Source organism: Artibeus jamaicensis, unplaced genomic scaffold (genome assembly GCF_021234435.1).
Source record: "Artibeus jamaicensis isolate MK-2021 breed Jamaican fruit bat unplaced genomic scaffold, CSHL_Jam_final contig_540, whole genome shotgun sequence".
Taxonomy (NCBI): domain Eukaryota; kingdom Metazoa; phylum Chordata; class Mammalia; order Chiroptera; family Phyllostomidae; genus Artibeus; species Artibeus jamaicensis.
Window position 1 is genome coordinate 1,098,708 of NW_026521879.1, and position 27,570 is coordinate 1,126,277.

Sequence of the window (27,570 nt, forward strand, 5' to 3'; positions counted from 1 at the left end):
TTTTGTGTTGACCACATTCATAGCCATTCTGGGCCACATGAGGCCTCCAGGCCATGGGTAGGACACCCCCATCTGGGTCTGAGTGTAGCCTGTGATAGAATAGGTTCTTCTAGACCAATATCTAATGTGTAATATGATTTGCAATGATTTGTTGGAACTATTTTAATTTCTTCAAATTTCATAGAGCACTAAGTATTTATTTTAGAGAAATAATTACATATTATTTTTCTTACTACTAGAATCTAGTTTCAGTCCACATATGTTAACAAAGAGGAGAAGTTACAAATGAGGTCAGTTTATGATCAAATTTCACTGATCAAAAATGAAAATAGCAAAATGACTGTGATTTTTTCCTAAAGTGATTTTATGCCATCCCTATTTGTTTGATCTTTAAATGTTTCTTTTTTATTTTATGAAATAATGGGGCAATTAAAAAATGACAACCACATGACAGTTCTCCAATTTTATGATGATTTTTCTTATCAATGATAAACAAAACATTAAAAACTGCAAATATTTTAAGTTTTTATCTTTAAATTTACTATATTTTCAAATTATAAGAACAAAATAGCTAGAAATAATAATAAAAATACAATGTACAAAGAAAAAAATTGATCATTTATTCCCTCCTTTTTCCAGTTTCTTCTCCATGAGTTAACCAATACTAACCTATCTATATTTATATTTTCGCACTTTTCTCTCTGCTCATAAGAATATGTTTACATGCCATATATATAATTATAACTACATGCTTATTTCTCTGTAATGTGACATGTGTTTCTTGATACTATGCTGTGGATAAAATTCCAAACTAATGAGTCTATGAAAGAGGTTGTGGTAAAAACACAAACTTAGCAACATCTCTTAACCTTTGGATGCAACTTCCTTCCTATCTTTCAAAAGTCAGCAATTAGTGTCCTTGCCACTATCTACTACAATTAAAGCTTCCAGAGCACTTTACAACATTTGTGCTCACTGGTCCAATTACAGTTGTAGGGTATTTGTATAGGAGAACAGAAGTCTAGGCATGGGAGTTGATATCTTCATGACCTTTGTTAACTTAGTGTGGTTTCAATACTAAATGTCTTTCCAATACAGGCGTCTGCATAAAAGCAAACACAGGCACACTTGTATACACATATAAACACTAGATACTAAGTAATTTTAGGTCATTTCTATTGTTTGCATTAGTGTTTCAGTTTTTTGTTGGTGGTAGTGGTTAGTTGGTTGATTTTTCAACCTTTTTACCATAGTAAATACCTTTGCTTTAAAAATAACTTATTTTGTTAATCTGGCATACCAACCTATTTATTCTCTCACCTTGATATAAACAGCCATTAACTGTTTTCAATATAGTCATTATACATATGCTTTAAATCTTCACCAGTCTGATCCAAGTTTGTATCTTTGCATTTTGAATTTAATGTACTATGTTTATTGTAGAGTTTCTATAACTTATTGAACAGAAGGCAAGGAAGAAAATAAGGAAGGGAGGGTGGGAAGAAAGAGGGCAAGAAGAAAGAAAATAAGAGAAATATGTAAATAATCTGCAAAAAGTAAATATTTAGCATCTAAGGTTAAAAAGGTAATAATTTCTAATTAACACTGGCCAAAAATAGAGCCACCCACAGGTTCCTTGCCATTGTGCGTTTTTAAGTAACAATGCAATAACCATGTATCAAGGACAATCATGTTGGTTAGAAAACTCCTGCTTTTTCCTAGCGTGAAAGCTTTGATTGCGAATTTCATCTATGACTTTCCAGATGCCTTAGCTATCATATTAGTGATCCCAGGGCTATTCTAAACTCAGGAACTACGGACATGAGATATTTGGAGGTGCATAAATTCTGCCATAATTCTCAAACCAAAGAATAGTGGAATATTTGGCAGTTCAGCATCTTTGAATCTCAGTCCTCACCCTATGAAAATATATAAGGAAATCTATCTTCACATACATATATTGAAAATGATTTAATTAAAATTTGTTCTGGTTTTTTTTCTATTTTACAATATCCATGAAATCATCTCCTAATTAGACAGATTTTAAACTCTAGGGACCCAAATGCTGATAACCTTTCCAGGAAAGTTGAGTTTTGTGTGGAGAGCAGTGCCATGCCAGCTCATAAACCCAATTAATACAAGCCACTCAGGTAAATAAGTGGATATTTAAGGGGATGATGGAGTTAAGTGAAATAGGCTGTGTGTACCATCATAATAAAACAAACTATGAAGCAGTTGCTAAAGTAATCTGATTTTATGTGTTGATTGGTTGACAAGTTGATAATTATTTGTATCTTTCTATAATTCTGAGTCTGAGAAACATACCAGATATTTATGCTGAACGTGACATATCTACCTCTCCTCTAGGCAACACCCAAGTTCAATTTGTTTTACACATACAACTTTACTGATATATCAATGCACATTTCATTATCTTAAATTGAGCTAATACCTCATTAACTCAAGTTAAGTTTTATTTTCCTGAGTTGTATGCCTGTATAGCCTAAAAACAGATTCAAGTCCTTTATTTTCTTCCAAATATAGTCAACAGCTTTTATGCCTTTAGGGTATGGAGGAAAGGTGTTGTATATGCCTGTGGACTTGCTGGCAATAAAACCAGCATAAAATTAGTTAAGGAGGAAAAAAGGGGAATTGGGAGCTTTTTTTGTGCTGCTTTTACTAATCTAAAAGAAATCACTGCTGTCATTTACTTTCCATTCTCTTTACGATAATTGACTCACACAACCCATCTCTTTTTCTTCAAATAGTTCTACAATGATCAAACTAGATTGGATCTTTCTGTGGTTGTGTCTTTTACTTTACAACCACAGTTATTCAAATAATGAATGGGAAAATCATCCACAAACATGTCCACACAATCAAGTATGAATCCACAACTACTCCGTTTACAGATATTTACAGATAGTATTTCATATGTGGTCCATACTTTTGCACATAACTGAATATACTAAGTATTAAGTTCTTGATTTGGCAAATAAAATTTTGTATTAAGCAGGGAATAATACTGGAGGGGAGGACAGAATTATTAAGAAAACTATTGTTAGGTACCAGTCTACCAAAAATTGAAAAAAAATTTAAAAGATCTAGCAGGTTTGCCAGTTATTCACATGTGAATATATACTGCCAGTCCATCATTAATCATGAAATATTTTCAATATTGGATCAATCTGATAAATTGTTAGGCATAATTATAAGTATGCCATATTTTAGGGGTGGGAGGAACATTTAAGATGTAAGGAACAATGTGATCCATAGCATTGAAAATCAGAAATGAACAGAAAAACCACAATCAGATCAGCAAAGAGAAAAAGTAAATTTTTACCACATAGAATTAAGGCATGGAGTTAGTCTGTTTATAATATCTGCTATGTGTCAGGTGCTCAACTAGTTTCTAAAAAATACTAAGGTAGCAGATGGGGTTATTTTACTGATATACAGTCTATTACATACCAGAATAGTGATAAAACAGGGCCACAAAATGTAAAAGATACCTTAGGTCACCCTTAGGAACTCCAGATTGAAGTTTTACCTTCCTATTTACTCAAAGACAAATTGGCATATTATCACATGAGAATGTTCCCATTTCCCTGTTCATTGCCCAGATGGGAGATAGGTGTCTGCCCTTGCAGAAACATCCAAAGGCCTACTATCTGGACCCAAACCGAAGTTTGTGGGGCTCAGCCAGCACAGTCAGCCTAACACTCAACCACTAGGTCCCCTTACTTCATTCAAAACCAAACTCCCTCAAAAGATGATACTTCAACCTGTCTCTTTTTACTTACCACTTATTTGTAGTTCTCTGGGTAATTCAAGGGCCAGGGTGAGGGGTGGATCAATAATTAGGGCATTCACAGTAAGGAATTTTAAAACCAAATTTATTCAATAAGTCTTAAATTTTATTTATTTTTTAACTACACAGGGAGTCAGACAAAGAATAACTGAAAAAATAGTGGGAACAGAGAGAAGAAGAGGCAAAAAAATAGAGAAAGAGAAAGAAGACTTTCAAATCCTGCAAAAGGCTTCATAAGGAGAAAATACATTACAAGCTGACTTCAATTAACAATCTACTACTTAGGCATAGGGTAACAGGCTAATTTTAAGCTTTGTCTCTTTTTACCCTAAAAGAACAAGACTCTTAGGATGGCAATAAGCATAGGCTTTGATATCTCTTTTTAAATTTGATAAGAAAAACTTAGTAGGGCTGCTGGTTAGAGCCATGTGGTATAGTTTCAGAAACTCTTAACTTTGGCAGATATTAAGATTCTAGTAAAAGTTCTAGACCTCCCCAGAGAAGTACTGATGCAGGTACATATGAAGTCTTCTGCAGGTAGCACTAAAGTGGCCTCAGAACACGTGCAGCCATCCATAGGTCCAGGTTTGGATGACCGTATCTCTCACTTAGTTGCATTTCCATAAATTAGAGTAATGAGAAAGAAGATGAATATAAACTCTGTACTGTGTGTACACAAAAGTCTAAGAAGCAACATACAGGGTAAGATTAATGTATGTATATAATAAGAATCCAAGAAACACCTGCTAGGTGAGGTTAATGGGCCTCCGGCCCCATGTTCAGTTTTTAAGAGTGGACTTCAAGAAAAAATTGGAAACTGTAAGAAATACCCCATGATCCTCATTTTATCTAAAACCACTAGAGTTCTTCCACTAAATATATCTAAATTACTCTTAGAAATCCAAAATTTATCTCCATTCAGCAGACATGAATATGCCCAAACTTGTATTTTTACTGCACTTCAGATAAAGGGAAAAAATTAAAAAGGGGAAAAGAGGCAGCTGGGCCTGACACATCATTCTGCATTGACCGCCGCTTCTTTCCCTCACAGAAACACAGATCCTTTTCTCAAGTGTGAGAAGGTAAAGACGAAGTAAAATACCAAAGTAAACTCACTGTGTGCCGACAGCTCCAAATGGGAGCATAAAGAAAACGCCTTTAAATAGCTCAGTAACTAAGAAGTTTATTACTATGCCTGTCTGACCCAGAAGAATATAGACATTCAAATGTGTCTCATATCCTCAAAATAAAATCAAAATTCACTGAAGCACTCTCAAATAATGGCTCACCGGGGTAAAAAAAAGTGTGTTAGAAATGAATTTTTCATGGGACAAAGTTGTGCACTTAACCAGTGTGGCTATGTTCTCAAAGTGAATAAATTTTCTTCCTTGAAACATTTCACACATCAATGGTAACATAAAGTTCAGTAATTATCTTCTATCTTCTATCATTCTACCACTGTGTGATGTAGTAATTCTTCCATGCCAAGATTTAAAGCATCTGGGAATTAAAGAAAATTAACACACATTTCACGTACGTTATGCTCTGAGAAAATCTATGCTGTGCAGTGAAAAGCACCTGGGGTGAGGTGAGGGAAAAAGGGCTCACCTGCAGACAAAAAGTTGTTATAACTATAGACTTTTAAAATAATTATCCTGAGCCATGGCTGGTATAGTTCAGTGGATTGAGCACAGGCCTGCAAAATAAGGGATCGTGGTTCGTGTCCAGTCAGGGCACATGCCTGGGTTGCAGGCCAGTTCCCAGCAGGGGATGCATGAGAGGCAACCACACATTGATGTTTCTCTCCCTCTCTCCTTTCATTTCCCTCTAAAGATAAATGAATAAATCTTTTTAAAAATAAAAAACAAAACAAAAAACCTGTCATTTGAACTATTAAATGTAAATATAAAAATAAAAATAAAATTTTTTAAAAATAAAATAAAATAATTATCCTTGTGTTAAAATGCCAACAAATAAAATTCTAATAAATTCTAATAGTACTTTTAGAAAGTGTTTCTGATTTTTTAAAATGTTTAACATAAAACAATAAAGGTGGTTGATGGGCATGAATAGGAAAATTACTTTGTGTGAGTTTCAGGATATTAGTTCAAGTCTAATAAAATGTTAATAGAAATATGTTTGATGATTTTAACTTACTGCTGAATGAATAGTACTCTCTGGGATTTGATAGTATATGACTTGAGAAAAGATTATTAAGAAGACATATAACACACTTTTATAAAAGATATTTGCCGGAAACCATTAGATGATACAGAAAATCAATAATGTCCTAATGCCAATTTCAGCAACATTAAAATTAAAGTGTTCATTGATATTTATGATGATAGAGCCAGCAAATCATTTCATTTTTATCTTTCAGTACATTGTCATTTTTCTTTGTTATCTAGCACCCATAAGAAGGTTTGATCAGTTCCCTTTTTAAAGGATTTATTTCATAGATGATCTTGTTTGTAAACAGTTCTTGTCAGAGAAGGACTTTAGCAATGCATTCATTCTAGTCCACAGTATGAAAGGATGGATAAAGCTCTTTCTTTCAGAGAAGCCATTATAATTATAAAATATTAAGGCATTGAAAATAGATCTTAGCAGAACCAAGAAATAGGATTCAATAAACAGAGTTATTTATCTTTCATTTCCTGAAAGAAAGTAACAGTGATGGTCTAGCCTCATTACCTCACATGTACAAAACTGAGGTCCAAATAATATTGAATTGTGCAAGAGTAGAATTTTATAAAGTACAAATAAATCTCTTGAGTTTCATACATGTCTTACTCCAAGATCACCCAAATTATCATGCAGAGATATAAAGCTTACAATTATTTGGCTTCTGAACTAACCCTAAAAATGTTCCTGATGTGCTACGTTATTATCACCAATGAGTTTAAATACACTTGCCAAATTAGAAGAGAAAATAATGAATATGGTGAAATATCATTTCCACCAGTTCCCAACTTAGTGTTCTGGCTACAAGAAAACAGAAACTATTTGACTATATGTCTCATTGACTAGGCTTCTCCTCGGGTAAGGAGATGTGAAAAGACATCCTACAGGAAAGCTGTCTAGGATTGCTATCTCCAACTTGAAAACAAAATAAAAAATTTAAATGATTTTCTAAACTCTGAGACTCTCTAGTTGTAGAATATAGAAATAGCAATCACCAGAGGTGAAGTCTTTTTACTGGTGGCTTCCATGAATTGGGAAGTCTGCTGCACTGATAAGCTGGGAGAAATATTTCAGATCTTACCCCGTGCAAGGATTTCTGTGGCTCATAGTCCTCTTAAGCTTAGAATCACAGGTAACATTGCATTTTGACTTGGAATTTTTCCAATTTGCTGCTCCATCCAGATTATGGCATCATTTTTCATACCCATATAGAGCTCCTTGGATTTTATTTTCCGGTTTAGTCCTGAGAGACAAATATAATGTTTACACTTTCTCTGCATGACCCCATCTCGTTGTTATGCTTCTTAAATTACCAGCTACAATCAATGAATCCCAAATCTATCTAAAGATCAAATTTGTTTATGGGCTGAATTGTGTCCAAAATTCATTCGCTGAAACCCTAAACCCCATTATCTCAGAATATGACGTGTGTAGAGATAGATATCACCTTTAAAGATGTGATTAAGTTAAATTGCTTGTCCAAACTTCATCCACTGCGGCGTCCTTACAAGCAGAGGAAATGTGGACACTTGGAGAGAAGTTACAGGTGCAGGCGCACAGAAGAAGCAGGAAGAGGCAGGCTATCTGAAAGCCAAGTGAAAAGACCCCAGAGGAAACCGAATCTGTCAACACTTTGATCTTGAACCCTAGCCTACAATAATGAGAAACAAATTTCTGTTGTTTAAGTCATCCAGTCTTTGTTACTTTTTTACAGGAGCTGTAGCAAACTAATACAAGATCCTTCTCTTCAGCTCCAGATCATGAACATAATAACATTCTAGTTATCTCAGATGGAACATTTTATAACTTCCCCAAACCTAACACGTTGAAAACTGAATTAACTTTATTTATTCAAAATTTACTTCCTCTCTTTTATTCCTACACTGATTGAGGGGCATCTACATCTAACCAGCTGCCCAACCAGAAATCTGGGAATTGTCAGGAGTGCATTCAGCCACTCCATATATTTCTTCAGCCACTATTTCAGCCACTCCATATATTTCTTCAGCCACTATTTCTACTGGATTACCAAATAATTCTAGAGATCAAAAACCTGTCCTCCCACTCCATATATTATGTCTCTCTTAAATACTTCATCATCCTCCTCACTCGTCTCCTGTCTTGTCTTCCCTTGCTCTAATCAATCCTTCACACAGCAGCCAGGATGAGCTTGCTAATATGCAAATCTTATTATGTCATTTCCTTGCTATAAATTTTTCAGTGGTTCCTCATAGCCTAAGAAATGAAATCCAAGTCCTAATTATGGCACCAAATGCCCTCTGTGACATTCAGACAACATCCTACTTCATCTGCCTTTGCCAGTCTATGCTCCAGGCAATCTGAGGAGTTTGAAAGTTCACATTCCCTTTCCTCAGTACCTTTCTGCAGCCTTCCCTTCTTTACCCGTCCACCTCTAACTTCTCTCTCAAAATCAACACAGATAACACAGTAAAGAGCCTTACCTAAATAACCTGCCACAGGCCAGCAGTGCTCCTAAGTGCTCCTCTAATGAAACTCAAAGGCATTTTATGTATCTTTGTGTGTTTTATGTATATTGTTGCCATAATAGACCTGTACCTGTGAATCTAAGACACTACATTTAAGTCTTTGAAAAACTTTGTAACCTGAAGCTCTCGTATGAATTCAATCAATGTAAGTTGATGGAAGAATAAATCAAGGAATGAAGATATGAGTACAGGTTTAGAAATGTTAGATTTTCATAAGAATTTCCTGAGGGAAAGTTGTTTATAGATCCAGTTATATTGTATATGTCTGAGAATTTCCTTATATAAATATTGTCAGATAAACAACCTGATCCTTCAGGTTATTAATTTTTTCCTACTCTTATTAAAAAATACAACTATATCCTAAAAGTAATTTATTGGTATGTTTATGTTTGCCTAGTTCTACAGTTAGATAAACTTCTAGCTTTGTGGTCATGTAACATTACTGCATTTTGCTTACATTGCACTCGGGGTGTCTGTGTGATGGAGCAGTTCCCATCACATAGTTCAAGAAAGTAAAATAATAAAGTATGTACCGATAATAAAAACTGATTTAAAATAAATGCCTTCAATGTACATCACTTTGAAAAGCAATTCCTTTATTTTTACAGAATTTTATAATGACTATTTACTAAAACCATTTTCCCAACCTTGATTAGAAGTTTTAAAAAACAACTTTCCCTACCTGCAGCTTTTTAAAAATATGACTTTTTTCTATCATTTTTCTTACAAGTCTTTCATCAAATCACAACTTTTTCATATATCTGTTTAGAATCAAAACAAATTGGTCATCTTTGTTCATGTAACTGAAGCTTGCTGACCTCTTGGGTTTCCAACTGTTGATTCATTATTGAGTTTTATTTTTTTCTATGGCAGATGCATGCTAATGCACAGCATATGTCTGAGTCTCTGGGATATGTATAGGAATGAAGTGTAGAGAGACTGCCCATCTGCCACTTACCTATTTCCACCTCAAGCTATACGCACGCTCCTAGAACTGCAGGTGTTAGGACCGAGAACAACCTCAAAGGTTATTGCGGCCTCATAACGCCTTGCTTATTCTTCAATATCTGTTTCTTCTTGACTAGTTTGTAAGTTATCTAAGTGCAGCTTCCACTTACCCATTTTTCTATTCTCAGCACCAACCAAAACAACCTAGCATTTAGAAATGCTCACTAATGGTTGCTGTATCGAATTGTTTTTGCCAGTTGCTTTTGTATTGCCAAAGTTAAAGGATTTTCTTTTATTTTTTCCATGGAGTCTTGTTTTTAAATGATTTCCTTTCTTTTTTGCAATTAAATGGAATTTTATCATTAACTGAAAACACATTTTGGATGTATCTCAGTTTGTTTAATTGCAGTTTAAGCATCACTTTGTCCCACTGTGCTCAGTGTCGCCTCATTAATTTAACTACACCAACTTTGGTTTCTAGATGTTTTCAAATTGTATGGATTGTTTGTCTTTCTAGGTTGTAGAGTTACTTGTAGTATTTTCTGGTTTCGGCTTAATACACATTTACTCATTTTAGAATATAGGAATTCTACACTGGCTACAAATTCATATTTTTAATAATGCATTGAATATTATAATCTGATTCATTTGAAAAATATATACTTGGAAAAATCAAAGATGAGTTAAAAAGTAAGCAAAAATCCTCATCAATGCTTTGCATTTCTCTTGGAAAATACTATATATATATGGTATACTATATATATATATATTTGCCATGATAACCAGTCTTATTTTTCTAGTTTTCTTACAACATTTCCTTCCCTCACATCTCTAGCTGTTTCAAAATTGATGACTAAAATGCTTAAAAATCCAACCATCTGATGATGCAGAATAGGAGGGAGAAAAGAGGAGTCTGGGTACCACAGTCTTCAAAAGAACTAAGAATAGTAACTTTTAAAAAAAGCCAATCTGAAGTAATCAGATTTGCTGTGCTGTGGAGGGACAGAAACCTGAGATCATAAAATCACAACTAGTGAAGTTGGGTCTTAACTGATTAAACATCCAGTTAATTCAACGGGCAATCACTACGGAAAAGCCAAGCAAGTTCAGGATCATGGTAAGTTGAAAGCTGCTCTTTTCTTATCTCAGAGACGCTGGCAGTCTGCCAGGATTTAAGAGCACAAGGTGACTGCAGCAAAGGTTTTGGAATTGAATCAGGACAGAAATCACAGGTATTGGGCCTAGCAGAAATTTTTTAAAGGATCAAAATGTAAAGGCAATAGAGACAGTGCTACAAGAACATCTGTAAATAAATGTAAATATTTCCATGCCTGATATCAGAGGGTTTGTGGGTATTCAGTCACCTTAGACTGAATCAGTTCCAGGGAAGAGTAAGTCAAGAAACTGATAAGATCCAGAAAAGAATGATGAAAATAATGTGGAACAGGCAACTTTATAAAAATTTTAGTACAGTTGGTATACAATATTATATATTAGTTATATTAGTTTCTGGTGTAAAATGTAGTAATTTAACATTTTTATCACTTTTGAGTTCCAAAGACTATCTAGCTAGTCTTTGTAAAATAATTATGGGCAGAGGTTGGTGTGCAGTTAAGTTTTTATGACCACCTATAATTGGTGGACAGAACTTGTGTATATCAAATATCCAATGCTGATCCAAATGATACTTTAAATAAAAGAAATTTGAATATTCCAAAGATAAAACACAGTAACCCGAACTTTCAGAGACATCAAGAGCATAAATTAGATACAGTCTTTCAGATTTGGGACATCATTTCCAATAAATATACAGGATGCTTCAGAAGTAATGCTTGCTTGAGTGTGGTTGGTAGTGTACGTGAATGTCTCACACGAAAAGAACAACAATTTGAACATATCACCTAAAATGTCATATGGTGTGCTTGAGCGTGCTATTGTCATGTTACAGAATTACATGCTTATCATTTTGTATAAAAGATTGTGTAATTAAAAAGGGGCATTATTTGCGTCAGACCTTGTATATGGTGGTAGTACTTTCATTTTTGCTTTCAAAATGCTAAGATACTCCAAAAACTAGCTTCTATACAAAAAATTACAATATATGAGTTTTTTTAATTTCTACGTTGACTAATGTAGTCTTGTTTTGAAACAAGATTCAAGCTTATTTCTAGGTCAGTAAGAATATGTATAGTAGTGTTATTTTAGGGTTCATAAAATTAATCAGTAGTCCATATAGTTTAATTGATGTTCCATCTATACATTTTATTGAAAATAGAATCATTAATTTGTGAGCCTTTTTTGTTGAATTGTCAGTGCAATAAATGTCTTTAATGAATTGAGACCAAGGCTGATCCTTTATTTCATTTATTGAAAATAAGCCTTATCTGAACAGAACACATGTCCTGCATTATTAGCATGGGTTACATTTAAGCTTTATTATGATTCTTGATTATTAACTCCAAGATGGTTAGGAAAATCTGACCTTAGCAAGAACATCACTTACATTTATACCAGCAGCTAAGTAAATATTATGCATTTTCAAACCATTGTTGCATTTGATTGCTCAGGATGTAATACTACAAAAAATATGAATTTTTTGTTCCCTAGAACTCTCATATCATAGATCACATATGCATGTATACATGTAAATATACATATGTGTATATCTTTTATATTTTAGCTATCTCTATATACATATACATATATGTGTGTATATATATATATATATATATGTATTCCTTCACACCAGGGCATATTATGAATAAACAGTCCAGTTTTGTGTGTGTGTATACATTGCATATGTGTGTCTTAGTTTATAACATAAAACTTCAGAAATTTGACCCAATTGCACATGAGTTTAGAGTTACACTGGTAAGGTAGTAATATCTTCTAAATTTTTTTATATTACTGTGACACGTTAAGCCCTTCCAAAGTACTAAGTGTGGTACGGAATATATACAGACAACATGATTAGGCAGTTACACAGCTTATATAAACAGTGAAGTTTCGTATTTGTATATATTTCCATCCTATACATATTATTCCATCTGGTAGCCTACCCTGAGGCTTCATTTTTATCATCCTACTTGTCCCATAAAGTGTCTTGAGATTTTTTATTGAAAGAAACAATGAAAATGCTAATTAGTTATATCTTTCATCATAATCTTTTTTTGATACGAAAAGATCCCTCTTTTTTGTGTGTTGCTGCTCTGTATTCTACTTCCAATGAATTTCATTGCCCCAAAGCTATCATTTTTAGGCTTCTAATATTGTTTCCTGTTCACAGGGCTTAATAACTACATTTTAATGGATTCTGTTTACCTCAGAGGCAGGCATTTTGGAGAATTCAGCTTGCATTGGGCAGTACTAAAAACTTCTCTGCGGCTTTGGAGTTTTTTTCTTCAGAAAATTAAAGTGGTTTAATCTTTTGACTGAAAGAGGAACTGAAATAATTCCTTTTTAAAATGAGGCACTTGGGATTTGAAGGAGATCACAAAAGAAGACAATCCTGAATGTATTTAAAATCATACAGAGTATTTAACACACATATTGTTTTAGTTCTTTCCATTTTTTTTTACCTGCTTTAAGAAAATGGCTATCTAACCAAGCCCTAGAAATGAAAGTTCTATTGTTCTAGTAAGGACAACCATGGAGCCTTAGCCAGGTGGCTTAACTGGTTGGAGCACTGTCCCATACACAAAAAGGTTGCAAGTTTGATCCCCAGTCAGGGCCCAGATGGGAGGCAACTGATTGATATTTCTCTGTCACAGGATGTTTCTGCTTCTCTCTCTATCTCTCTGTTTCCCCTTTCCCTGTCTCTCTGTCTCTGTCTCTCTCTCCCTTCCTCTCTTCCTCTTTCTCTAAAATCAAGTGGTATATCCTCAGGTGAGGATTAAAAAAAAAGAACCCTGGAGTTCAAGTTGGACAAGACTTTTACAATCTTCTTTTTAAAAATTATCTGCATTTCTCTGCTCCCTTAAGTCATGAAAAGCCTATCTAAATAATGATTCACACGATGCTAAATTCAATACCCAGAAAGGGCATTGAATTATTCATTTGCTCACTTAAACATGCTTTGCTCCTGTGCCCCTAATACCTATATAGACTGAGTCATCTCTACATAATGAGGATACTGATAGATTAAGATAGAGGAAGAAATCTGAGAAGGCTTAAATTTGGGTAAATATAAATAAGTGAATTTTTTTAAAAAAGTTGAACTTTGTTTCATGTATGATGCATTTATATGTGAATGAATATTTATCTCCTACTGCTCTTTATTTTGAAAGAGAGCCATCACTAACTGAGGAACAAGATTCAGAGAACAGTCATCATCTACAACAAACTTCCATCATCCAAACAAAAAGCGCACAGGGAAAGCACCATGCTAGGAAGCTGAGATACAAAGAAGAAAAATGTGTCATCACCACCTCTTTAATCCATGTGTGGCCAGCCAGACAAGATTAATACAAATGAACATTTTCTCCTTTCCTTTGTCTCCTGAATTCCCTTGCACTTTACCCATGTTGCTCTTTTACATCTACCATGACTACCTTGTCTAGTTATTACTACATAACTGGGTTATATCTCTGACACTAGACTGTGAGCCCCATGAGGGAAACAACTTGACATGGTTTCATCCAGATACAGTGCCTGGAAGCATGCCCCACAGAAGAGGACACATAACAAGTACCCGATGAAGGAATAAAGGAAATTTAAGGCAAATAACACACAGTGCCACATACCCGGGATCTTTGATCAGACGTCATATTAGGAAGGAGTTCTCTGGCCACCCAGTCCATGCTGTTTCCCAGCACACCACCTTCCTAACCACGCACTTTGTTTCATTTGCATAGCCTTTATTGCTGCCTTTTGTTATATTAAATATGAATTTATATTGAGTCTAATCCAATACTTTGTAAGCTCTTTGGGAGAAGGGAATTTGTTTTATCTATACAAAGAAGTAGTTAAATATTTGTTGTATGAGGAAATGAGTTCATAAGGAACAGTGATAAGTTTAATTTGAAATGAAATGGATTCAAGGCACTGACAAGCCATCCAGATAGAGATACCCAAGCATTGTATCAAAGAGTCAGGTCCCCTCCAGTCTTGAGGCCCTTGACTGATACGCTTACATGGTACCACCAGTTGGTGTAACTGTTGGACTATCAGTAATGTTATGCTGGTTAGTGGCTTAAGGTAAAATCCCATAGTTCATTCATATCCAAGGATTGAGATTCATTTCACATTTTGAACAACCTATTCGTGAATAGTACATCTCAAGTTATATACATAAGTAAGCAGTTTTCTAAAGGAGACATGTCAAACTGGCATTCGGGTGGGATGTATGGTCCAAAAAATCTGAGACTCTTCAGGACTATTCATTTCTTGGGACTGGACTGAAATGAAGAGTTCTGGGGCCTCTACTGCTACTAAATAATCAAGGAGCCTTGGATTTCTGCCTCAATTTCCTCCTCCCTGGATGGAGATGGGGGGGGTGTAGAAGTGGCATACTTGGATTAAAAGATTCCCTCCAGATGTAATGCTTCCAGATTCTACTATCATCAGTGAGGAAGGGTTTGATAGAGGAATGGGGAATATGTGGGAAGAAGGAAGATCATGTGCTCTAAATAAACATTCTTTCTGTACACACAGCTCTTCACCTGCAACAACATCTGGTGACATTTCTGTTAGAGACATTCGCAGTGCATCAATAACAAATAAAAAATTTCTATACCCACCTCTATAAAATTAAGAAGTAAACAGTTTGACATTAGTAGAAAGTTACTAAATTTCTTTAAATTTTTTTAAGAAACCACTCAGACTATGTTCTCTACCTTTAACTCTTCCAAAGGAATAGAAGAATGATCATCAATAGCTATTGGCAATTGCAAAAGGAACGCCAAAAGCCAGCTTCACACTCAGGAGAGACCACTGTACCTCCTCATGGTTTAGGGTACTCTGCACGTTCAGAGAAACTTCTCTAGTAATGAACTATAAAAATGATCCCCAAAAGTCCTTCTACTCAATTTTTATCAAACTGTAATATGTACGTAAATGTGTTTTGGGCTTCATAATTTCTCTCTATCCTTAGGTCATAACTATTCACATTTTTATTGTTGAATAACAATGAGCTTATTTGTCAGCAGAATTGCTGAGAAAAAACAGGTAGACTATGTGAATGCTGGTTTCATATTAGAGATTAAGGATTATTATTAATACCCTACATAGAAATATCCCTTACTGAATGTCCATATAAAAGGGTTTTAATTATCTCATAATAACATAATTAGGCTCATTAAGCACCTAATGCTAACTTAGAGATAATTTCATGAAACTTACAAAAAGGCATAAACTTTAAGTAGATAAAAATGCAATAGAAAAGATGCATTTAAAAGAAAATGGTAAAATCCTACATGATGTATTGAATATAAATTAGCTTTAATTGTAGTTTATTGTCAATTTCACAAATAAAATCTAACTCTGCTAGAACATAAATTATAACTTAAAATAATTCATTTCTTCAATGGAATAGTAACCTCGTTTTTCTTTTTTCAAAGTTAAAGAACATAAAGATAATTTCATAAGTTTCTGTATATTTTTTCTAAGTAAAAGTTGTTTTTATTATATCAAGTGTTTCCTTCAAAGGTATGTGGAGGAATAAAAGATAATATTAATAATACTTCTGTTGCTGACCACAGTAAATTATCTCAACATTTACAATTTAAATCTAGCAGTCTTTCACATACATTTTCAGTAATGGTCACTTTTTCTAATGGATAAAATACAGAGTAAATTTAAATCTAGAACTATAAGTTGAAATAGAATGTAAAACAATTATGATTTCTATGGTGTACTATTCTTTCTATTAGACACTAATATATACAAAAAGTACAAAGACTCCACAGAACCAGAAATCACCCTATCTCTCCATTAATAGTATAAAAACTAGTCCTATTGATTAGCCACTTCAATGATTATTGAAAAAGACATCAATAGTTTTTCAACACTATACAGCTACAGCCAAGAAAAACTTTAGAAATGAAGCAATGACTTAGATTATTTGGTAACACAGTTAACATACAAGTATATCATTTAAGATTTGCTAGCTATATGTAACACAATGCCCTATTAAAAGTACTTTAAGAAATAGTCATTTATTGCCTCAACAAGAACTTGAGTTAGGCAGTACCATGGTTGATCTGGTACCTTTATAATGTTTGTTCCTCTCTTCTGTTCCGCCATCATTTGGTATGTTGGTGATATTCCTGACTAAGGTTTTCAGATGACAATAGCAGCTGTAAGTATCATGTCTTCATAGGACAACTTTCAAATGAATACAGAAGTCTTCCCATGTGTCAGGGCCTTTCAGCAGACTCCTAGCTATCTTACTGGCCAAAACTGCTTCACTTATCCAATTCACAAACTAATTATTGGCAAAGACAATTGAGATTGCCATACTCACTTAAAAAATATGGTCGGGTGCCCTTTTTCAGAAAAAAATACTGTACCATACCTGAGAAAATTTTGCCTTCTTTAGAAAAAAAGGAAGGGATATGACTGTAGAAAAAGAAACCACTAATATTTGCCAGAATAAACACACTAAATATTAATGCAATTTTTCACCTGAAAAACCTGATAAAATTCTGATTTTTAACCAATTCTAAAAGCATAGAGGCTAACAGGGGAAATTACTCTCTCCTCCTAGCAGTCTGAGGCAAGTTTCATTTCCAAGCACCAAGCGTAATGCCTGTCACTCAGTGCCTGTTTGATGAACACGTGAAAAAGTTCTCCAATTGTAGATTAGCTTTCTCTAATAATGACATTGCAAATGCAGAGGACTAGTTCACATTTCTTAAACAAGGCACCATGGGGATAAACTAGTAATGATAAGTATCCTAAAGACTCTGTAAGGCATGGTATTGAAAGATGTCAGGGGAACTCCGAAGTCTTTTATCCTCTGTGAAAAATAATAACGTCAAGACAACTAATTGGATGTTCTCTCAATGTTATTAGTATTAGTATTATTTATTAGTATATGTTATTGAGATGCAAATAGTATTTTATAGTTAGTTCAAGGAGCAAAGACACAAAACAAATGTGGTAGTCCTCTTTTATAAGATATTTAGCAAAAGGAATAACTTTTAAAGTATGTAAATAATATTATAACTGGTATACAATAATATATACACAATTTGAATGTGTATAACACAATTAGGGCATTCTATGCTCAGAAAGAAAAGAGGACTAAGGAGCATGAAAAATTTGATAGCACTGTAATCAATGACCAGATCAGATATGCATAGTTAGGACATAAGCAAGTTCTGAGAGTTCCTGCCAAGATGGAGGCATAGGTAAATACACTTCATTTCCTTGTACAACCAAAAGAAGGATAACAACCAATTTACAAAAACAACAGAATTTCCAGAAAATCAAACTGTAGGGAAGTCTGATAACCAAGGAGTTAAAGAAGAAACATTTATCCAGATTGGTAGGAGGGGTGGAGATGGGCACCTGGGGTGAACACCCACAACAAGTCAGCAGCTGGCAGTCCAGGCAGGTGAGGTGGTGGCTGGCAGACCAGAATATCCTACATTCACATGCAGGAAAGCTGGGAGGAACAACTTGGGAGGAGACAGTCCACACAACCCAGAGTTATAGTGTGGGAAACTAAAGCCTCAAAACCTCTGACTGTAAAAATATTGTGCAGTTGCAGCATCAGAAACTCCCAGTCTCACAGGAGAGTCCATTGAAGAGGCACAAAAGGTTGTAGAACACACACAAGGCTACCACCTGGGAATCAGCACCTGAAAGGGCACAGCCCACTTCTGAGAAATGAGGGAAGTGGCAGAAATTGGGGCAGGAGCTGAGTAAGCTAGCAAGCAGCATTGTTCCTTCTCTGATCCACATACAGTGCCATAATCCCACCCTGGTGAATGCCTAAGGCTCTGCCCTTTACAATGTAACAGGCTTGCCTAAACAAATATATACAGCCCAAATGAAAAAACAGATCAAAACTCCAGAGAAAGAACTAAGCCACAAGGAAATAGACAACCAATCACATGCAGAGTTCAAAACAAAGGTAATCAGGATGCTCAGAGAAATGATTAAGTATGTTCACAAAATGAAGGAGAAAATAAGGCTACACAAAGGAAAATAAAGGAAAATATACAGGGAAACAACAGTGAAGGGGAGGAAACTGGGACTCAAAGCATCAATTTGGAACAAAAGGAAGAAGTAAACATCCAACTGGAACAGAATGAATAAATAAAAATTCAAAAAAATGAGGAGAGGCTTAGGAACCTCTAGGACAACTTTAAATGTTACAATATCCAAATCAGAGGGGTGCCAGAAGGAGAAGAGGCAGAGCAAGAAATTGAGAACTTATTTGAACAAATAATGTAGGAAACCTTCCCCAATCTGGTGATGGAACTAGACATGCTAGTCCAGGAAGCTCAGAGAGTCCAAAAAAAGCTGGACCCAAGAAGAAACACACCAAGGCACATTATAAATTACCCAAGATTAAAGAAAAGGAGAGAATCTTAAAGGCAGCAAGAGAAAAGGAGACAGTTACCTACAAAGGAGTTCCCATTAGACTATCAGCCAATTTCTCAAGAGAAACCTTACAGGCAAGAAGGGGCTGGAAATAAGCATTCAAAGTTGTGAAAGTCAAGGGCCTACATACAAGATTACTCTATCCAGCAAAACTATCATTTAGAATGGAAGGACAGATAAAGTGCTTCCCAGATAAGATCAAGTTAAAGGAGTTCACCATCACCAAGACCTTATATAAAATGTGAAAGGGACTTATCTAAGAAAAAGAAGATAAAAATATAAACAGTGAAAGGACGACAAATTCACAGTTATTAACAACCACACCTAAAACAAAAACAAACTAAGCGGACAAGTAGATCAGAAGTGGAACCATAGAAATGGAGATCATATGGAGGGGATTAGTGGGGAAGAGGAGAATGGGGGAAGAGGTACAGGGAATAAGAAGAATAATTGGTAGGCACAAAATAGACATGGGAAGGTTAATAATAGTAAAGGAAATGGAGAAGCCAAAGAACTTACATTTGCAACCCATGGACATAAAATAAGGGGAGGGAGAATGCAGGAAGAAGGGGGATTCAGGGCAGAGGGGAATAAAGTGGAGAAAAAATGGAACTATAATAGCATAATCAATAAAATATACTTAAAAGTGTTATAAGCAAGTTCTAATACAGAAACTTAAATAAGGTAGGGGATAAGAACTCTGACTAATCAAAATATTATTTCTTTTTAATTTTTCTTGAAGAAAAAAATGAATTAGAAGTGGAAATGACATTTAAGAAATTCAACAGACTTGAGTTCTGAGAGCTTAAATGTAGATGGAGTAATGGTCAGAATGGTGGAGTAAACACAGATGATTCTATTGCAGCTTGTGTAAAATAACCTTGTTCTTTCTCTTATATTATGCTTCTCTGCCTCTTACTTGAGCTATTGAGATAATAGGGATCATCTCCAAATACAGCCTTTATTTAGTAAAATAGTTGTAATAAGAAGGTGGAGTATTTCATTATCACCTAAAAGCAACGGGATACTGCCGATCAATTAGAAAGTCTCTGTCAAGACATGGCCTAATTTTGTACAAAGGATTGAACTCTTTGTGTACTTGCTAGCATGGAGTAGCCTTAAACCTGGTACCTTTAACTATAGCAAGTTCATCTTTGCTAAAATATATTTCATAAGTTCAAGTTAGCACACTCATTTTAGTACCCCAGACTTCATAGCTGAAGCAAGTAAATGTAAGTAGAAGTTTCAAGGAGGTAATATTTCAAGGAGGTAAAGATTATTTTTTAAACAATTATAAGAAACTCTCCTGGAATAAGAGGGTATTTGAATTTCCCTCTTACATAATGAGAACTGTAGCAGATTTGTTACAATCTGTTACAAAGTGTAGCAGAACTGTTAGTATATTTCATCCTATTCCCACCAGATTTGATTTTAAGAAGTCAAAAGTTTTGCAATGCAAGCCAATTTTCAGCTACACAGGAAGTTACATACCTGGGTAAATATTGTGTCTTTTGGTAGTTACTCCAGGTAGACAATGGTAAACCCTCAGGCTCAGAAGCAGTTAACAGCAAGGCCCAGAGACCGCAACATAGATGAGAGCTGATAGTCTCTGTGTATATCTACAGCAAGACTAGGAGAAAAATGAACTCCTTCCTTTCATGACAGTGAAGATCATCCTTACAGATCTGGTTAAAAATTGAGCAGTTACCTAAGCACTAAGATTATGTAAGCTCTTCTTCAACATCATTAGATCTGTCATGGTCCAATATATATACTTATGCAGGAGATTGTCTAGGTTCTCATAAATACTTCTTTTCAGATTACATGTGGATGGGGGACGATCATTTGACAATATGTGTATAAATAGTTGGAAGTTGGTATGGTGATATCAGATACCACAATTCTGACAATTGACAGAATTTGGAAGTCTAAGATAAGTATATGATCACACATATGAAGACAGAAATACCCAAATTCAGTGTAGTCAACTCCTGCTCCATGAGCTATTTGTCACTGGAAAATCCAGATTCATTTAGCATTGCAGTGTCAACTCCATATCTCCTGGCATGAAAGCTGTTTGATTTCTACTCCACAGCTTTATCTGAATCCTGATAAAATGCTACATATGGGACAAAGTTTTTTCTAAAAGCAATTTCTAAGGAACATTCTGACCAAGCAACTTTTTTAAGAATTCTCTCCTACTAAGGAAAAGTAAAAAGCAATATCATCCCAATGCAGAAAGAACCTCTTTCTTCCCCTCTCCCCTCATGGTCAAGAGTTGCCCTATCAGAATTTCCTTCTGCCTTCTTTCTTAGACCCTTATAAGGTTAAGAAGCGAAAATTCCTTGACTTCCAAGAGCATATTCAAGAGACTGAAAAGATTAATAATTCCCCTCATCCCACAGTCCCTCCAGTGCAGTGAATAGGCAGCAGTTAGAAGACTTTCTCACTAACAAAGGTCAAGACATTTGTCTCTGAGGGACATAGATGGAAGATCTTTAAAACAAACATGTTTGCAGTTCTTGAGTGCCATATAAGAATACATAAATTCTTACTTCTGGCCAAGATGGAGGCATAGGTAGACACACTGTGCCTCCTAGCACAACCAAAAGAACAATAACAAAAAATTAGAAACAAAAAAAAACCAGAACTGACAGAAAATTGAACTGTATGGAAGTCCAACAATCAAGGAGTTAAAATAGACACATTCATCCAGACCAGTAAGAAGGGCAGAGTTGGGCAGCCAGGTAGAGAGGGGTCGCAGCAAAAAAAAATAAAGCGGTGGCTTGAAGACCCCAGGTGCACCAGGCAGCAGCTGACGAACCCCGGGTGTACAGGCTGTGGATGGCAGACCTTGGGAGTGGGGTGACAACAGGCAGGCCAATGAGGCACGCAAGGTGACTGGCTGACCAGGTGGTCACACATTCACACACAGATAAACCAGGTGAAACTGGGGAACAAGAAAGACCACGCAACCCAGGACCCCAGCCCAGGGAAATAAAGCCTCAAAACACCAGTTGAAATACTTGTGGGGGTTGAGGCAGCAGGAGAGACTCCCAGCCTCACAGGAGAGTTCATTGGAGAGACCCACAAAGTCCTAGAATGTACACAAGCCCACCCACACAGAAATTAGCACCAGAAGTGCCTAGTTTGCTTGGGGGAAGCAGCAGAATGGACCAAAATCTAAGTGAGAGAGTGAAGCAAGTGCCATTGTTCCCTCTTTGACCCCGCCCCCACACACAGCATCACAACCCAGCAACTGGGTTGCCCCGCCCTAGTGAACATCTAAGGCTCCGCCCCTCCCTATGTAACAGGTGTGACAAGACAAAAAAATGGCCCAAGTGAAAGAACAGATCAAAGTCCCAAAACAAATACAACTAAGCAATGAAGACATAGCCAACCTATCAGGTACACAGTTCAAAGCACTGGTGATCAGGATGTTCACAGAATTGGTTGAATTTGATCTCAAATTAGGTGAAAAAATGAAGGTTATGCTAAGTAAAATAAAGGAAAATGTACAGGGAACCAACAGTGACGTGAAGAAAACTGGGACTCAAATCAATGGAGTGGATCAGAAGGAAGAAAAAAACGACCAAACAGAAAAGATTTAAAGAAACAAGAATTCAAAACAATGAGGAGAGGCTTAGGAACATCCAGGACAACTTTAAATGTTCCAACATCTGAATTATAGGGGTACCAGAAGGGGAAGAGGAAGAGCAACAAGTGGAAAACTTATTTGAACAAATAATAAAGGAGAACTTCCCCAATCTGGCAAAGAAAATAGACTTCCAGGAAGTCAAGGAAGCTCAGAGAGTCCCAAAGAAGTTGTGGACCCAAGGAGGAACACACCAAGCCCCATCATAATTACATTACCCAAGATTAAAGTGGAGAGAATCCTAGAAGCAGCAAGAGATAAGGAGATAGTAACCTACAAAGGAGTTCCTACCAAACTGTCAGCTGATTTCTCAAAAGAAACCTTGCAGGCAAGAAGGGGATGGAAAGAAGTATTCCAAGTCATGAAAGGCAAGGACTTACATCCAAGACTGCTCAATCCAGCAAAGCTTTCATTTAGAATAGAAGGGCAGATAAAGTGCTTCTCAGAGCAAGTTAGAGTTCATCATCACCAAGCCCTTATTATATGAAATGTTAAAGGGATTTATCTAAGAAAAAGAAGATAAAAATATGTACAGTAAAATTACAGCAAACTCACAATTATTAACAAGCACACCTAAAACAAATGCAAAAGCAAAGTAAGCAAACAACTAGAACAGGAACAGAACGACAGAAATGGAGGTCACATGGAGGGTTATCAACAGGGGAGTGGGAGGATAAGATGGGGGGAAGGTACAGAGAATAAGTAGCATAGGTGGTAGGTAGAAAATAGACAGGGGAGGGCAAGAATAGACAGGGAAGGGAAATGTAGAAGCTAAAGAACTTAAGACACATGGACATGAACTAAAGGCAGGGACTGTAGGTGGGAGAGGAATGTGCAGGGTGGAATGAAGGGGGAAAAATGTGTCAACTGTAATAGCATAATTGATAAAAATATATTTGAAAAGAATACCTGAATTCTAAAGTTAGATTAAATTGTAAGTCATAATAAATAATAATACTAATCACTGTGTTTTCATAAAATTAAGGGCAGGACACATAAATACATAATCCTTAACAGACAGTGAAATTGGGATTGAAATTTATAAACAATGGACTGCTACTTGGCCATAAAAAAGAGGAAATTTTTACCCTTTGTGACAGTATGGATGGACCTGGAGAACATTATGCTAAGTGAAATAAGGCAGTCAGAGAGAGACAAATATGTCATGATTTCACTCATATGTGGAATCTAATTAACCAACTGAAGTAACAAGCAAAGTAGAGACAGACTCATAGATGGAGAGCAGGCTGACAGCTAAAGGGGGAGGGAAGGGGTATAGGGATTGAGCCAAAAGGAAAAAGAACTCATGGGTATGGACAACAGTGGAGTGATTGTGGGGTGGGGGACGGAGGTATAAAGGGACTAAATAGTAATGGAAAAAATAAAATATAAATAAATAAATAAAATTTAAAGAATAAAAATAAAATAAAACACTTCCCCTTTTAAAAGTTTATTTCTCGCGGGCCTGCAAACCAGACAATCGCGGTTCGATTCCCAGTCAGAGCACATGCCTGGGTTGCCAACCAGTTCCCTGCAGGCCAGTTCCCAGCAGGGGATGCACAAAAGGCAACCATACATTGATGTTTCTCTCCCTCTCTCCTTCCCTTCCCCTCTAAAGATAAATAAATAAAATATTTAAAAATAATAAAAAATAAAAAAATAAAAGTTTATTTCTTTCAAAAGTATCAATTTAGTTGCTGAATTTCAGCTATTTTATTATACTATTGTTTACTATACTATTATTAATTATGATATTAAGTATGTTTTGATAGTAAATTAAAATAGAAAAATCACTGTTCTAATATGGTAGTATAAAAAGCATCATTTCTGGACCATGAGGCTGAATCCTTACTGCAACCTGGACTATGCGTTCCTGAATCTCAGGTTCAGTCCAGTACCTGGGGGGAATGTGCCTTTCTTAACAGCTAAGGCTGCAAAAACTAAAGCTATACCAAGTTAACATACATATTTATCCCTGAGTTTACAACTAATGTAAAAAATTGCAAATGACTTACCAGCAATTTTAGGTAATAGTTATGTAAATTATACCAAGTCCACAAATATTTTTATAAAGTACCAGATAATAAATATTTTCAGCTTTGTAGGCCATATGATTTCTCTTAAAACTACTCAGTTCTGCTGTTGAGCATGAAAACAATCATAGAAAACAGACAGATAAACAGATGGAATTTCAATAAAACTTTATAGGCACTGAAATTTGAATTTCATACCATTCTCAGTTGTCATGCATTATTTTGAATTTTGAATTTTTTAGTCATTTAAAATTTTAAGAACTATCCTTAGCTTGTAGTCTATGCATAAATATTAGGATGGCCAAATTCACCCATGATCTGTAATTTGAGAAATCTTGTCTATGGGTGGAAGTCTTCACAGGCCCTTGAGATATTGCAAATAGCCATGAGTAATTCATGGTCCTCATCTCTAAAATCATGTCTGTCATCCTCAGTGTTTGCTGCAAGACTCCATCTTGATTCCAAAACATAATCCTCAAAGAAAAAAATTTAACAGTATGACTCAAGCCTGTTATGATTTTAAAAAAATAGGGCTAGCTGTACTACTCTGCAAATACTTTTGTCTATATTTATTGTTGTTAATACTCTCAAAAAATTTTTATGAGACTGAGCATGAGGAAAGGAAATCTAAGCTACTGTATGCCAATCATGAGATCCTGAATATGCAAAAATGTTTTTGTGCAGATGGTATAACTCAGTGATGGATCCAAACAACACATACTCAGTCCCTGTCTGCGCCTTCCTGTTCCTCTAGGTGCTTTGGAGAACTGTATCACAGTGATAATGCACATGCAGCATCACTGAATTAGTCTTATGACATGAAAAATAGGACTGTGAGCTGAAAAAATACACAGTAATGGGCCTAACTCAGACATTCACTTGCAATACCACCTTGCATTTTTGTTTCTGGACAAGAAAAATATGACACAGGACACAAAATAAAAACATTCGATAAGGACAAATCAGAATACCAGGAAATATTGGTATTGTTTTCTTTTTGCTTGACATTAATTTCATCACAGTGAATAACACTGAATTAAAAAATTGATTCTTTTTAAAAATGCTATGCCTTAGATACATCCATTGAAATAGGTGTTTAATTTTGTCTTTTAACTAAAATGTTTCCAGCCCAATAATCTGATTTCATAATTTGCTATATTTTCATTTATAAGGAGTGTGAGTCTCAAGTCACATCTGTATAATTTAAACCTAATATTTACTTGAAATATGTAATAAATTCCAAATCAGAAGATTTATGATTCAGGTTGCCCCTCATTTTATTTTGGGATCAATATTCTAGTTTAGTAATTATGATTTATATGAAAAGTTGGTCATAAATCACTACTATCTTTCTCTCTAAAATTACTTGGATAATGCAGTTGAAGAGTCCAATAATGTGCTTCTCTGAAGCATGGTATTTGTTTAAGTCAGCTTCATTTTGAAGCTGTTTTATTTTTTCTCCTTAGAGGCAAATAAATAAAATGAGCATCGGAGACTAAACAACCTTTTATCTTGGGAATATTCTCCATTAAGGAATTCCCCAGAGCATCCTTCAGCAAAGCAGGAAGATTCTTGGTCTTCTCTACCAGTGTTGTGAAGAGGAAGAGCTCAGAGGTTTTTACCAGGGCCCCTCATTTAAACCTTTTTTAGCAGCTGCCAAAGGGCATGTAGAAGTTCCAGTCACATCACTGGCACTGCTGAATACTTCCTGAATTTCCCTGTGGCACCTAGTAAGCCACAACACAAATCTCTCTACATGATTCTGGCACTAAATATATTTTATTGTCAATTATAACTTTTTATCAAAAAATGAAAATATTACTTCTTTTCAGTGATAGACATTCATAAACAAAGTGTGTGTCCTGGTACTTGTCCTTGAAGAGCTAATGTATTATGCAAGCATAAGGCATGTAGAAAAATACCTTCTTCAGAATAACTTTTAAATCTGTTTTATTCTTTTTTAAATAAAAACATTCATATGCACAAAGATAGATCTATTAGTTTGTCATGTAATACTTCTTACAAAAGAAAGAAATCCACAAATAATTCCCATAGAGGTTCTGACACGCAGCGTGTAGTCATTTCCAAGTGTCAGTGAATGGTGGCCTCAGTGCAGAGGGGAGAGAATTCCAAGCTTGCTCAGACAAGCAGAAGCATGACAGCACCAACTCCATCTACTGACATAGTTCCATTGGCATCACCCATACCATCATCTTTGCCTGCCATCCACGCAGTGCGAACAGGATACTGGAACAGCACACAAGAAGCAGAAGGTAGTAAGAAGTAAAGTAGAAACACATCAGGCAGGATGAGGATGCATTTTAAAGTCAAAAATAATAAATTCTATTTTCTACAATCACATGTATCCATTGAGATAATATTTACTGACCACTTCCATGTGCCAACCACTGTTCTAAACCATGGGAATACAGCAGTGAATAAAGAAGACAAAGGACTTTGCCTTCACGGAGCTTGCATTCTAGTGCAAAGAAGGGGCAGGAAACAGAGGCAAAATAAATAAGTAAAACACATATTATGTTAGAGGGTAATTGATGCAAGATATAGAGAAAAAGAAAATGGGAATGAGTATAAAATGAGTTAGGAAAAGGAATAAATGTTGGAAATTTAAATAGTGTAGTCTAGTAAATACACACTGAGATAACATTTAAGATGTAACAGCCTTGGATATCCAGGGAAGAGCAAACGTCCTGAGGCAGGAGCATGTCTGGGCCTATGGGAAACACCAGTAAGTGGCCCTAGCATGGAATGAGCTCAAAGTCTTGCAAAATTGGGGATCAGATAGTATATGGTCTTGTAGACCATTTTGATAATTTTCGACTTCATCCAGAGTGAAACTGGAAGCTAATGCAAAGTTGGAAG

At 35.5% G+C, this 27,570-nt stretch overlaps 1 protein-coding gene and 1 non-coding gene across 2 annotated transcripts in view; one reads left to right on the plus strand and one right to left on the minus strand.

The window, feature by feature from the left end:
• KCND2 (potassium voltage-gated channel subfamily D member 2) overlaps nucleotides 1–27,570 on the plus strand; it is a 554,649-nt gene that overhangs the window by 461,091 nt on the left and 65,988 nt on the right. The window lies entirely within an intron of this gene.
• On the minus strand, nucleotides 15,262–15,471 carry LOC119045061 (small nucleolar RNA U3). The gene has a single exon (XR_005081726.2). It is a non-coding gene; the product is annotated as a small nucleolar RNA U3 (small nucleolar RNA).